At 44.2% G+C, this 12,049-nt stretch overlaps 1 protein-coding gene across 1 annotated transcript in view; it reads right to left on the reverse strand.

Annotated features, from left to right (window-relative positions):
• The window catches only part of LOC147124146 (A disintegrin and metalloproteinase with thrombospondin motifs 3-like), a 235,769-nt gene that overhangs the window by 186,973 nt on the left and 36,747 nt on the right, over positions 1-12,049 (reverse strand). The window lies entirely within an intron of this gene.

Here is a 12,049-nt window from a genome sequence, read left to right on the forward strand (position 1 = left end):
CAATCGTGAGCACTATTTCAGGATAAACTATGACTGCAGGACACAGAGACATAAATATGAACAGGTGAAAGGTAAGTCCAGATGAAGAGTGGTCAATGCTATTAATGTTCTCTATGTAGGGTAGTGAAGGCAAAGAGATAGGTGCTGTGATGTGAGACCATAGATAAGGATGAGATAGATGGGCTGAATGGCCTCCCTCATCTGTAATTATCTTTGCAAATAAAAGAGGATTTTAGTAGTAAAGAAGATGGAATTGTGCATGTATCAGGGGCAAACTACAAATATCTGAACAATACTAAAACGGAAGCTCAAATTGACCAATCTAATAAATTAGAGTATTCAAATATCAATTTAACCTGAACAGGGGAGGTCATTTAGAATCATAGATATTTACGGTACAGAAGGAGGCCATTCGGTCCATCGTGTCTGTGCTGGCCGAAAAAGAGCTATCCATCTTCATCCCACTTTCCAGCTCTTGGTCTTCGGTTATGGCACGTCAAGTGCACATCCAAGCATTTTTAAATGTAATGAGGGTCACTGCCTCTACCACCCTTTCAGGCAGTGAGTTCCAGACCCCCGCCACCCTCTGGGTGAAGAGTTCTCTTCAACTCCCCTCTAATCCTTCTACCAATTACATTAAATCTATGCCCCCTAGTTATTGACCTCTCTGCTAAGGGAAATAGGTCCCTCTTAACCATGCTATCTACACCCCTCATAATTTTATACACATCAATTAAGTCTCCCCTTAACCTCCTTCAGTGTCAGCTGTGGCTCAGTGGGTACACTCTCCCCGCTGAGTCAGAAGGTTGTGGGTTCAAATCCCGCTCCAGGGACTTGAGCATAAAACTCTAGGCTGACACTCCAGTGCAGTGCTGAGGGAGTGCTGCATGGTCGGAGGTGCCATCTTTCCCAGGAATCAGTCTGGTGAACCTTCATTGCACACTCTCTATGGCAACTATATCCTTCCTGAGGTAAGGAGACCAAAACTACACAATACTCCAGGTGTGGTCTCACCAGAGGCCTATATAATCGCAGTAAGACGTGTTTACTCTTATACACAAATCCTTTTGTAATAAAGTCCAATATTCCATTTGCTTTCCTAATAGCTTGCATATTAACTTTCAGTGATTTGTGTACAAGGACACCCAGGTCCCTCTGAACACCAACATTTCCCAATCTCTCACCATTTAAAAAATACTCTGCTTTTCTATTTTTCCTACCAAAGTGGATAACTTCACATTTCTCCACATTATATTCCATTTGCCATGTTCTTGCCCACTCACTTAGCCTGTCCATATCCCCTTGCAGCCTCTTTGCATCCTCCTCACAGCTTACATTCCCACCTAGCTTTGTATCATCAGGAAACTTGGACATATTACATTTAGTCCCCTCATCCAAATCATTGATATAGACTGTGAATAGCTGAGGCCCAAGCACTGATCCTTGTGGTACCCCACTAGTTACAGCCTGCCAACCCGAAAATGACCCGTTTATTCCTACTCTCTGTTTTCTGTCCATTAACCAAACCTTAATCCATGCTAGTGTATAACCCCCAATCCGATGAGCCCTAATTTTGTTTAATAACCTCTTGTGTGGCACCTTATCCAATATCTTCTGAAAATCCAAATACACTACATCCACTGGTTCCCCCATATCTATCCTGCTAGTTGCAGCCTCAAAAAACTCTAACAGATTTGTCAAACACGATTTCCCTTTCATAAATCCATGTTGACTCTGCCCAATCCTATTACAGGAAACTTTGTGCTATCCGGCACCCACGGGACCGAGCTGCTGCCATTGCCTAAAAAGTGCCGTACTCTCCAGAGTTAATGTTGAGAGATACGGAGCTTCTAAACACTCGGGTGTGGCCCTAAAGCTCTGTAGCTGAAGCTGTTGCTATAGCTACAGACCTTGCACAGCTTGACTGTTCAAACAAAGCAAAAAAAACAAACAAAAAGAATAAAAAACGGCTGCTGATTTTTGCCGGTGGCTCCAGATTGCCGGATAGCTCACCTCCGGATAGCACAAAGTTTCCTGTATTACTTTCTAAGTGCCCTGTTACCACGTCCTTAATAATAGATTCTAGAATTTTCCCTACGACTGATGTCAGGCTAACTGGTCTATAGTTTCCCATTTTCTTTCTCCCTCCTTTCTCAAATAGTGGGGTTACATTTGCTACCTTCAAGACAGAGATCGATAAATTTTTGGGAATGAAAGGAATTAAGGGATATGGGGATAGTGCAGGAAAGTGGAGATGAGGTAAAAGATCAGCCATGATCTCATTGAATGGCAGAGCAGGCTCGAGGGGCCGAATGGCCGACTCCTGCTCCTATTTCTTTTGTTCTTATGTTCTACCAATCCACGGGAACCATTCTAGAATCTATGGAATTTTGGAAGATGACAACCTCTTTTAACAAAAACTAATTTCTTTCAGTTCCTCATTGCCTATTTTTTATGGAAAATAACAAAACTCAACCAAGGAGGCAGGCTGACGCCATGTTGCTGACTAAGTTTCGGGGTAATCCAAATTCATTGTGGAAATGAATGAAAACGCATTTAACAGGTAGCTAGATAAGCACATGAGGGAAAAAGGAATAGAAGGATATAGACTGAGATGAAGTAAGGTGGGAGGAGGCTGGTGCGGAGTATAAACACCGGCATAGACCTTTTACAATAGCAAAATACTGTGGTTGCTGGAAATCTGAAACTATAACAGAAAATGCTGGAAACACTCAGCAGGTCAAGCAGCTTCATGGAGAGAGAAATAGAATTAACATTTTAGGTCGATGACCCTTCGTCAGAACCATCAGTTCTTGGCAAGGCAAGCGGCCCAAAATTCTTCTACTTAAAATGACCGAGAATATCGGGGAATTAAAAAAAAGAAAGACATGCATTTATATAGCAACTTTCACGACCGCCGGATGTCCCAAAACACTTTACAGCCAATGAAGTACTTTTAAAGTGTAGTCACTATTGTAATGTGGAAAACACAGCAGCCAATTTGCGCACAGCAAGCTCCCACAAAGAGCAATGTGATAATGACCAGATAATCTGGGTTTTTCGGATGTTGATTGAGGGATAAATATTGACCAGGACACCAGGAATAATTCCCCTGATCTTCTTCAAAATAGTGCCATAGGATCTTTACGTCTACCTGAAAGAGCAGACGGGGCCTCAGTTTAACATCTTATCCGAAAGACAGCGCCTCCAACAGTGCAGCACTCCCCTGGAGTATTCGCCTAGATTTTTATGCTCAAGTCTCTGGAGTGGGACTAGAGCCCACAACCTCCTGACTCAGAGGCGAAAGTGCTGCCCACTTTTTTTTATTATTTTATATTATACTTTATTGAACATTAAGAACATTTACAACATCGTGATCATTACATTGTATGATACAAATCAATTCCACCGCCCTGCACAGCCATTCCGCCACCACATTTTAACATCAAAACCTGAAGTTTAATTTGTCACCTGTAACATATATTAATCGATTGTACTTTAAAAATTGGTTGTAAAATACTGTCCTTAAATTCCTTTCTGAATAAAACATCCACAGAGCCTTCAAATGGTCTTTTAGCTTATATTTAAAATACTCTTAGATTGATTCTCCTCCCCTTAAAAAACAGAGCATTCCTTCTTTGCACAATCACGAATCTAGCCAAACTGAACATTAAATTGCTTGCTGCTCCGCTAGACTCTGGCAGACTCTCCTGCAATCCCCATCTCAAAATTGAGTCCCACGGGATTCCCATTCTCACTCTTTGGTCCCCACCCAGCAAAAAAGCTTCACACAACTGTCGAACATAGTACTTAAAGTCATTTAACTGCGGACATAACACCAGTAAATGGGACAGAGTCTCATCCCGTGTCCCACACATTGGGCAAGTTGCCGCCTCCACTCGTCCAATCTTGCACAAGGCCATCATGGTAAAAATTCGGTTATGAGCCAATTTGAAATCCAGTTCAATCCATTCTGGGCATTTAAAATTCGCCCACACTCCCTTCCAAATCCTGTTGAAGTCCAGCTGTGGGTATATACTCTGCCAAAACTCCTGACCAGCAGGTGTCTTGAATCTCCATTCGCTGAATACCTCATAGAAATCTCGAGTATTACAGTTGTCAAATTGGACTAACTCTCCCCCTTTCTCCAGTACAAAGCTTGGAAAAGCAGGACGCATTTTACTTCCTTTGGAGATTTCCTCATTTATTTCTTCCATCCAATCCTGTGGCATTGCCCTCACAATCTTCTCATACATGATTCCTATTGCTTTTCCTTCTACCTCCTGATCCTCCTCCCACACCATGTCCCTCACTATCGCTTCCGGCAACCAACCTGGAATCACCTCGTATAATACATCTTTCACCGATATAATCCCAGCTTTTATAAAAGCTTGATTAAGTAAAACCTCTCCTTCGATGTTGACCCACCTGTTCAAAAATAAGGGCTGTTCTAAAAATTCCTCAGCCCCCTTGGGCATAAACTGCACACTTTTTAAAAATTGAGCCCAAGTCTCTACAACCCCCTTATAAAACCTAGGGAGAAGCTTAATCAATTTCAAAAACATATTATTGTATTCCATATACAAGATCCCCTGCCCTCCTATCCCACTTCATTTAAAAAAATGCTCAAAACAACTCTTCCAAAAATTAGAATTTGACTTCTGAAGAAATCTCTTCACCCATTTGATTCTAAAGGATTTTTTCTTCAAATCAATATCTGGGAAGTTGAGTCCTCCCTGATTTCTCCGTCCAATGATGGTATTGTAAGCCACCAAGGCTGGTTTCCCTTCCCATAAAAACCTCACACAAGCCTCTCGGATGGACTTTTCTGCCTACTCAGGAGTATCCTCCACCGTCAATAAGTACGATAGCTTAGATAGCAGGAGAGCAGACACCACTGTCGCTCATCTTGCACTTTCAACCACCTTCTTTCACATCTTCCCAAAATCTTTTTAATTTTCATAACCTTCGGTTCCCAATTTAATCGATCCACTTCATCCCTGTCTTTCTTGCACCCCATATGCACCCCCAGAACTTCCAAAACCTCCACCACCTTAAAGGGACATTCCCCCAACCATTCCCCCTACCCCTCCCTGCAACCAGGCATTGGGACTTACTATAATTCACTCTGGCACCTGAAGCTCTACAATATTCCTCCACTACCTCCATAGCTTTCCTCACTGACTCCCCATTTCTCAATGTTAAGGTTGTGTCATCTGCATATTGGTGTATCACCGACACCAGCCTGGGTACCACAATCCCAACTACACCTTGTTTCTATCGCATTATGTAACCTAATGGTTCTGCTACCAATGTGTACAGCAGTGGGGACAGGGGACAACCCTGTCTCACTGATCTCTGTATCGGAAAATACTTAGATAAAAAACCATTACATTTAACGCAGCTAAATATGTTTGAATAAAAAATCCTTATCCACTGAATGAAATTTTCCTTGAAACCAAATGCTTCCAAAACCTTCAATAAAAACTCATGAGAGACCCTATCAAAGGCTTTCTCTTGATCTATCTTTAATACATAAGCCTCCCTCCCACTCTCTTCCATGAGCTCTATCGCATCTCGGATTGAGACCACAGAGTCTGCGATGTCCCGGCCTATGACTCCATAGGACTGAGAGGGCCAAACTATCTCCAGTAACACCTCCTTCAAACGATTTGCCATAACCCTCGCCAAGATCTTATAATCCACATTTAATAGTGTGATGGGCCTCCAATTCTTCAGATCCCGTCTATCCCCTTTATTTTTATAGATAGATGGGGCCAGGCTTCCCTCAATTTTAATTTCCTTAAAAACTTCTAAGAGCAATGGACTTAAAATCTCAAAAAATTCCTTATAAGGTTCTGCACTTAGTCCATTGGACCCTGGGCTTTCCCCCCTCTTCATTCCACTTATTGCTATTTTTATTTCCGCTAATCCTACTTCATCACACATGCTTCTCTCATCCTCCTTTAAACACTTTTCAATAAAAGCAGTAACCTTCTCCATCTCCAAATTGGAAATGTCTTCTTTTGTATATAGCTCTTGATAAAAGCTGCTAGCCGCCTCCAAAATCTCCTCACTTTCATGAATGATCTTCTCCCCAACCTTCAACTCCTCAATTAATGATAATCTCTGTCGCAGCTTCTCTTGCTCTAGAAAATATCTAGTGCATCTTTCGCCCTCCAATGCATCTCTAGCCTTTGCACGGAGAATGGCCCCCTTGCATTTTTCAGCTTGCAATAATTCCCACTCTTCTTTTAGCACCCGGAACTTAGTCTCAGCTCCCTTAACCCCTCCGTCAACTGCTTTACAGACATCCGTAAACCTTTTGTTTATATTCTGTTCTCGATGCCGGTTAGCTGCTGCCCTCTTTTTCCCATAACGTACCGAAAAAACTTTTACCTCATATTTGAAACTGTCCCACCAAACTCTTCTTTCTTTCAAGAACAAAAGTTCCTTCTGAGCATTCTTTATTATATTTATAATCCCTTCTTTACAAGCACTTTCTTTCAGGTATTGATTGTTTAAAATCCACACCCCTGAACCGATCTTAACTCTGCTGTTCCTAATTCTAAGAACCAAAGTCGAGTGATCACTAAAAAATACTTTTTTATAATAAATCTCCATCACCTCTGAACTTAACCCTTCCCGCATTAACACAAAATCTATTCGGCTCTGTTTTAAAACATCACCCACCCAACCTGCTCTGGAGAACTCCCTTTTTGTGGGGTTCCGGTCCCTCCATAAGTCTCTCAAATTTAAATTTGCCATCATTTTTATAATCATCCCTCTGGAGTTATCCTCTTTAAAGGTCATCTGGGCTGAAATGTCCATCCAAGGTAAAAATACATTAAAATCCCCCACTATACAAGGATTTTCCACCTCTGCCACTTCAGTGAATAACCCCCGAAAAAACTCGCGACGCTTGCAATGGTCGTTCGGTGCACAGATATTAAAAAGATCACAATTAAATCCCTCCAATTTTACCCTTAGCCGTAAAAATCTCCCCTCAGTGTCCTTGTCCACCAAGGCAGCGTTCTCTTCTATGGACGGACTCACCAAAACAGCCACCCCTCTACGGTTATTGTTTGCAAAACTTGCAAACACCTCTTGTTGTGTATGTAATATGTGTGCTACTTTGAACCTATGGACAGGACTGCACTACTTGTTGGGCGTAGTGATACGCAGTACCACTCCTGGCCATAGGGGTATAAATAGTACTGTGGGTACTGATCCCCCTCAGTTCCCGCCTGTGGGCATGAAGTAAAGACCTACGTGTAGTCCCTACCTCCAACCAGTAAAGACCTGTTTGAGTTTTTCGTTTAAGTCTTTGTGTTAATTGTTCAATACAATACACATACTTAACACTGGCGACGAGTCAGGCTCTTACCCTGCGGCAGTTATTCCAGGCGGCTTCGTCCAAAGACAGGACGTTGAAGAGAGGTTTCAATCCTCAACACCCCACTCAAAACTGAAGGGCAGCAGAAATCCTGACAGCTTCCAGCGACTGGAAGAGACAGGCATTAGGACCCTGAAGCCTCCATCAGCTTGTGAACCGGAGTAAAGACAGGACTGGGGAAGAGAGAGAGGTAGGGCGATAGCGATCGGCAGATAAGGGCCGGGCCGCTTTGAAGTGAGGGGCGCAGCCGGGCCAGCGATCGGGACCAAAGATAAGAGCCGCACTCGGACTGAAAGGCGCGGCGGCTGCAGAAGCTCAAGGTGCGAGAGTCGCGGTGCACAGCGCGGGCTATCGATCGCGGCGAAGATAAGGGCCGCACTCGAGGGCTGAAGGGAGACGGCGTCGGGGGACGGGTGAAGACCGCCAAGCGCGGGAAAACCGCCATTTTGTGGGCGGAGGACGACGGCAAGAGCGGGAAGCCGCCATCTTTGATAACAAGTAAAGAAAATAAAATCTGAGAAATTGCAAATCTACAATGCCTAAACACGGGAATATTAGCACCTTTGATAGTGATCTCGAAGATTGGGCCATATATGTTGAAAGAGTAAAAAATTATTGTAAGGCCAATAAAATTCGTGACCAAGATAAAGCTCTAACATTATTAAATTTAATGGGTGCGAAGACGTACGGGCAATTGAAACACCTGTTATCACCAGATGAACCGGCGGATAAGACGTTCGATGAGATTGTTACTGTCCTGAAAGATCATCTAAACCCCACGCCGCTGATGCTAGCGGAACGATTTAAATTTTACGACAGAAGGCAGCTACAGCATGAAAGCAATGCTGAATATTTGCTGGAATTGCGTAAATTAGCGAAATATTGCCAGTTTGGAACGGGATTGACAGATGCACTACGAGACAAATTTGTGTGTGGTTTATTTAAACAGGATACACAAAAGCGACTGCTTGAGGAGAATGAGCTGACGCTTGAGAAGGCGGTCACTATGGCAGCAGCACACGAAGCCGCAGCGAGAGGCACGGCAGTAATGCAGCTACGGTCACCGGAGCTCAGTGCACACAAATTGGGTGTGAGTTCTGGCAAATGTTATCGTTGTGGAAAGACAACGCATGATCAGAACCAGTGTTGGTTTAAAAACCAAGAATGTAGAACTTGTGGTAGGCTTGGACATATAGCTAGAGTATGCAGGTCAGGGAAGAAGACCAGCAACAAGAAGTCACCGCAAGGAAAATACGCAAAGGTACACAAGGTGACCGAACAGGAGTCCGATTCAGACGCTAGCAGTAATGAACTGGCTAGCTTAAGCTGTAATGAACTGGCTAGCTTAAGAGTACTCAACGCTGGTAAGGGTGCAGACCTCCAGACAATTTGGGTCACTCTTCAGATAGAAGGAGTCCAAGTAAAACTGGAATTGGACACTGGATCGGCATTGACGGTCATAAATAAGAAAGATTACGGAAAGTTATTCCAACATATTCCCCTACAGGATACGGGGATTATATTGAAAACATACACGGGGCAAAGAGTGTACCCCATCGGGAAAATAGAGGTTGCAGTGGTCCACAAGGGCGAAGACAGTCAAATAATGGACTTATATGTGATATCTGAAGGAGGTCCTCCACTACTAGGACGGGAGTGGATTAGGAAAATGAATATGGACTGGCATTTCCTACAAACAATAACGAGTGAGAACTCGGTGAAGATAGTCGGCCCAGACTCTGGAACGGATGATGGTAAGCCCAACTCAGGTGCAAAAGACAAAGTTTCAGCACAGAATTCCACTGAGCAACAACAACATAGTTTAACTGTGGATTCTGAGTCTGGCAAGTCTACTGATGTGCCCATTTCTGAGGGACACCGGGCTCGAACTCAACTCCATTTCAAACTACAACAGCAATTAGAACAAATGCTTCGCCGTTTTGAGCAAGAGTTGAATGCAACGAAAGAGTTCTTTGATATAGAGTTGGAGAATCTGGAAAGACAACAGAAGCAGCTGATGGAGAAAATGGAGCAGGAGCACACAAAACGTCTGATGTCAGAGGAGTTAACGGTCAGCCAACTCCTGCATATGCTGAAGGACAGGACTCTGAAATGGGAAAAACTTGAACATGAACTTCAATATTCAAACGAAAGGGGTTCGGAGCTCTCAAAGGTTATTGGAAGAGCTGAGGTGGCAACACAGACTGAGATGACTGCAACAGAGCAGCCCTTGGATGCCAAAAGTACGCTGACTCACGTCAACGTAGAACAACAGACCGCTGAAACAGCTGCTCCGGTAGAGGGATTGCATAGTCCGATCAATCAATCTCCAAAGGAAGTTGAAGTATTAAAATCACAAATGAGGTCACTAGTAAACGACTTGCTGAAAGCCCAGAAAAAGCTGGATGCAGAGGTACACATGAAGAAGTCTCTTCAGGAAAGATGTCTGGATTTGGAACAAGAGCTGGCTAACGTCCAGCTGGGTATGGAGGAAATAGACGACCCTCTCACTGGTCTAGCTCAGGACGACACCGAATATTACGATGTCCTGTCCTGCCCAGCTTGTAACTTTGACTCCCAAAGTGCAGAAATCATGGAGGAGCACCAAAAGTCTACGGAACATCGGGAGAAGCTGGCTCTACGACGGAAACAGGAGGAAGAGAAGGAGGAACTGCGCATGCAGCTGGCAGCTGTGGCAGCTGACAATGGAGCCCAGAGAGTCTCCAAGAAGCAGAAAAGGAAAAGTAAAAACAGAAGATGACCCATCTGAACCATTATCACCTCTACCAGATCACACACGTGGTCCCTCCGAACGGAGCCAATTCAGTTCGGAAGTTCAAACTGTTAAATCCATGGAAGGACTATTGAATGAGTCACTCCAGCAACGTGAACCGACTACACCACAGAGATTGAATCTGTGAACTGTTTTCTGCAGAGACTGAATCTGTGATCTGTTTTGACATGAAGTTATCTATGTATCTATGTTATTCTGTTATGTAAACCTGAAGTTATATATGTATATATGTTATTACGTTATGTTAAATGGGGAGATGACTGTAAAGCTAGGAAGGGAGGAATGTTGTGTATGTAATATGTGTGCTACTTTGAACCTATGGACAGGACTGCACTACTTGTTGGGCGTAGTGATACGCAGTACCACTCCTGGCCATAGGGGTATAAATAGTACTGTGGGTACTGATCCCCCTCAGTTCCCGCCTGTGGGCATGAAGTAAAGACCTATGTATAGTCCCTACCTCCAACCAGTAAAGACCTGTTTGAGTTATACGTTTAAGTCTTTGTGTTAATTGTTCAATACAATACACATACTTAACACCTCTCCCTTCCAAACCTTCTGAACTCTTTCTAGAATATCCTCATCCCAAAAGGTTTCTTGCAGACACAACAAGTCCGTGCCTTTAAAACCCTGCAACAACTGCTGCAATTTCTTCTCACCCCTCAGTCCGTTCACATTGATCGAGACCAATGTAATCATGGCTCCAAAGAAGGGAAGTATGCCCAATAATCTCCCCATCATTTAATCTCTGGCTCTTCCCTCCTCTCATGCTCCTTCTCAACTTTTCGGGCAGCTGTTGCTTTTTCTTGCAGCCTCCGGCTCTTTTTCCCCTCCTGTTTGACCCCTCCCTGCTGTTTCAGCCTCTTCCTTGCCTTAAGTTTGGACCCAGGAGCTACCCTTTCTCCCTCCTTCTGCCCCTCACTAACCTTTCCCTTTCCACATGATGCCACCCCATCCTCGACTTCCATGTCTCTGTCCCCCTCTAATTCCTCACACTCAAGCTCTTCTGCAACCCCCTGTGCCTGCTCCCCGTCAGATACATAATCCTGCTCCCCGTCAGATACTTCATCTCCCATAGAGAGTCTTCCTGCTATCACAGAATCACAGAATCCCCACAGTACAGATAGAGGCCATTTCGGCCCATTGAGCCTGCACCGACACATATCCCACCCAATCCCCGTAACCCCTACACCAACACCAACACATATCCCACCCTATCCCCGTAACCCCACGTATTTAATCCCCCTAACACTAAGGGTCAATTTATCATAGCCAATCAACCTAACTCGCACATCTTTGGACTGTGGGAGGAAACCGGAGCACCCGGAGGAAACCCACGCAAACATCGCAGTTTCTACCACTGTGCCGCCCCCTTCGACCACGTCTCTACCTCTGACCCTTGCACCTTGTGTGGTAAACCACTTTTATCGTTCACTATCGTTACACTATGGTTATCACTGTTATATCGTTACACTATGGTTATCACTGTTTACACTGTTGTATCACTACACGAGGTCGCCTCCTGTCACGCTGTTATACCTGGGCTGACCACTGCTGACTCCGCCCATGGCTCCACCTACCTGCCCAGGTATAAAGGTGGTCGACTGGCTGGTATTCCTCCTTGTTGGATCCGATCACCCACGAGGGTGGGCTCTGTTATTTAGCCAATAAAAACCTACAGTTACTTTCTTAACTCGTCGCTTTTCATTGGATGAATTGATAGGTATATCAATTTTATTGGCTAAATTTTAAAAATGTCTAATGACCTGTCAGACCAGCCAGACGCCCAGCTACAACAGCCACAGCAGCCGGCCTGGCTGCGAGCCCTCCGACCGCCGTACCTGGATCTAAACCCACAG

This window comes from Somniosus microcephalus, chromosome 1 (assembly GCF_052327205.1).
Source record: "Somniosus microcephalus isolate GS21.2 chromosome 1, FLI_Smic_1.0, whole genome shotgun sequence".
NCBI classification, from domain to species: domain Eukaryota; kingdom Metazoa; phylum Chordata; class Chondrichthyes; order Squaliformes; family Somniosidae; genus Somniosus; species Somniosus microcephalus.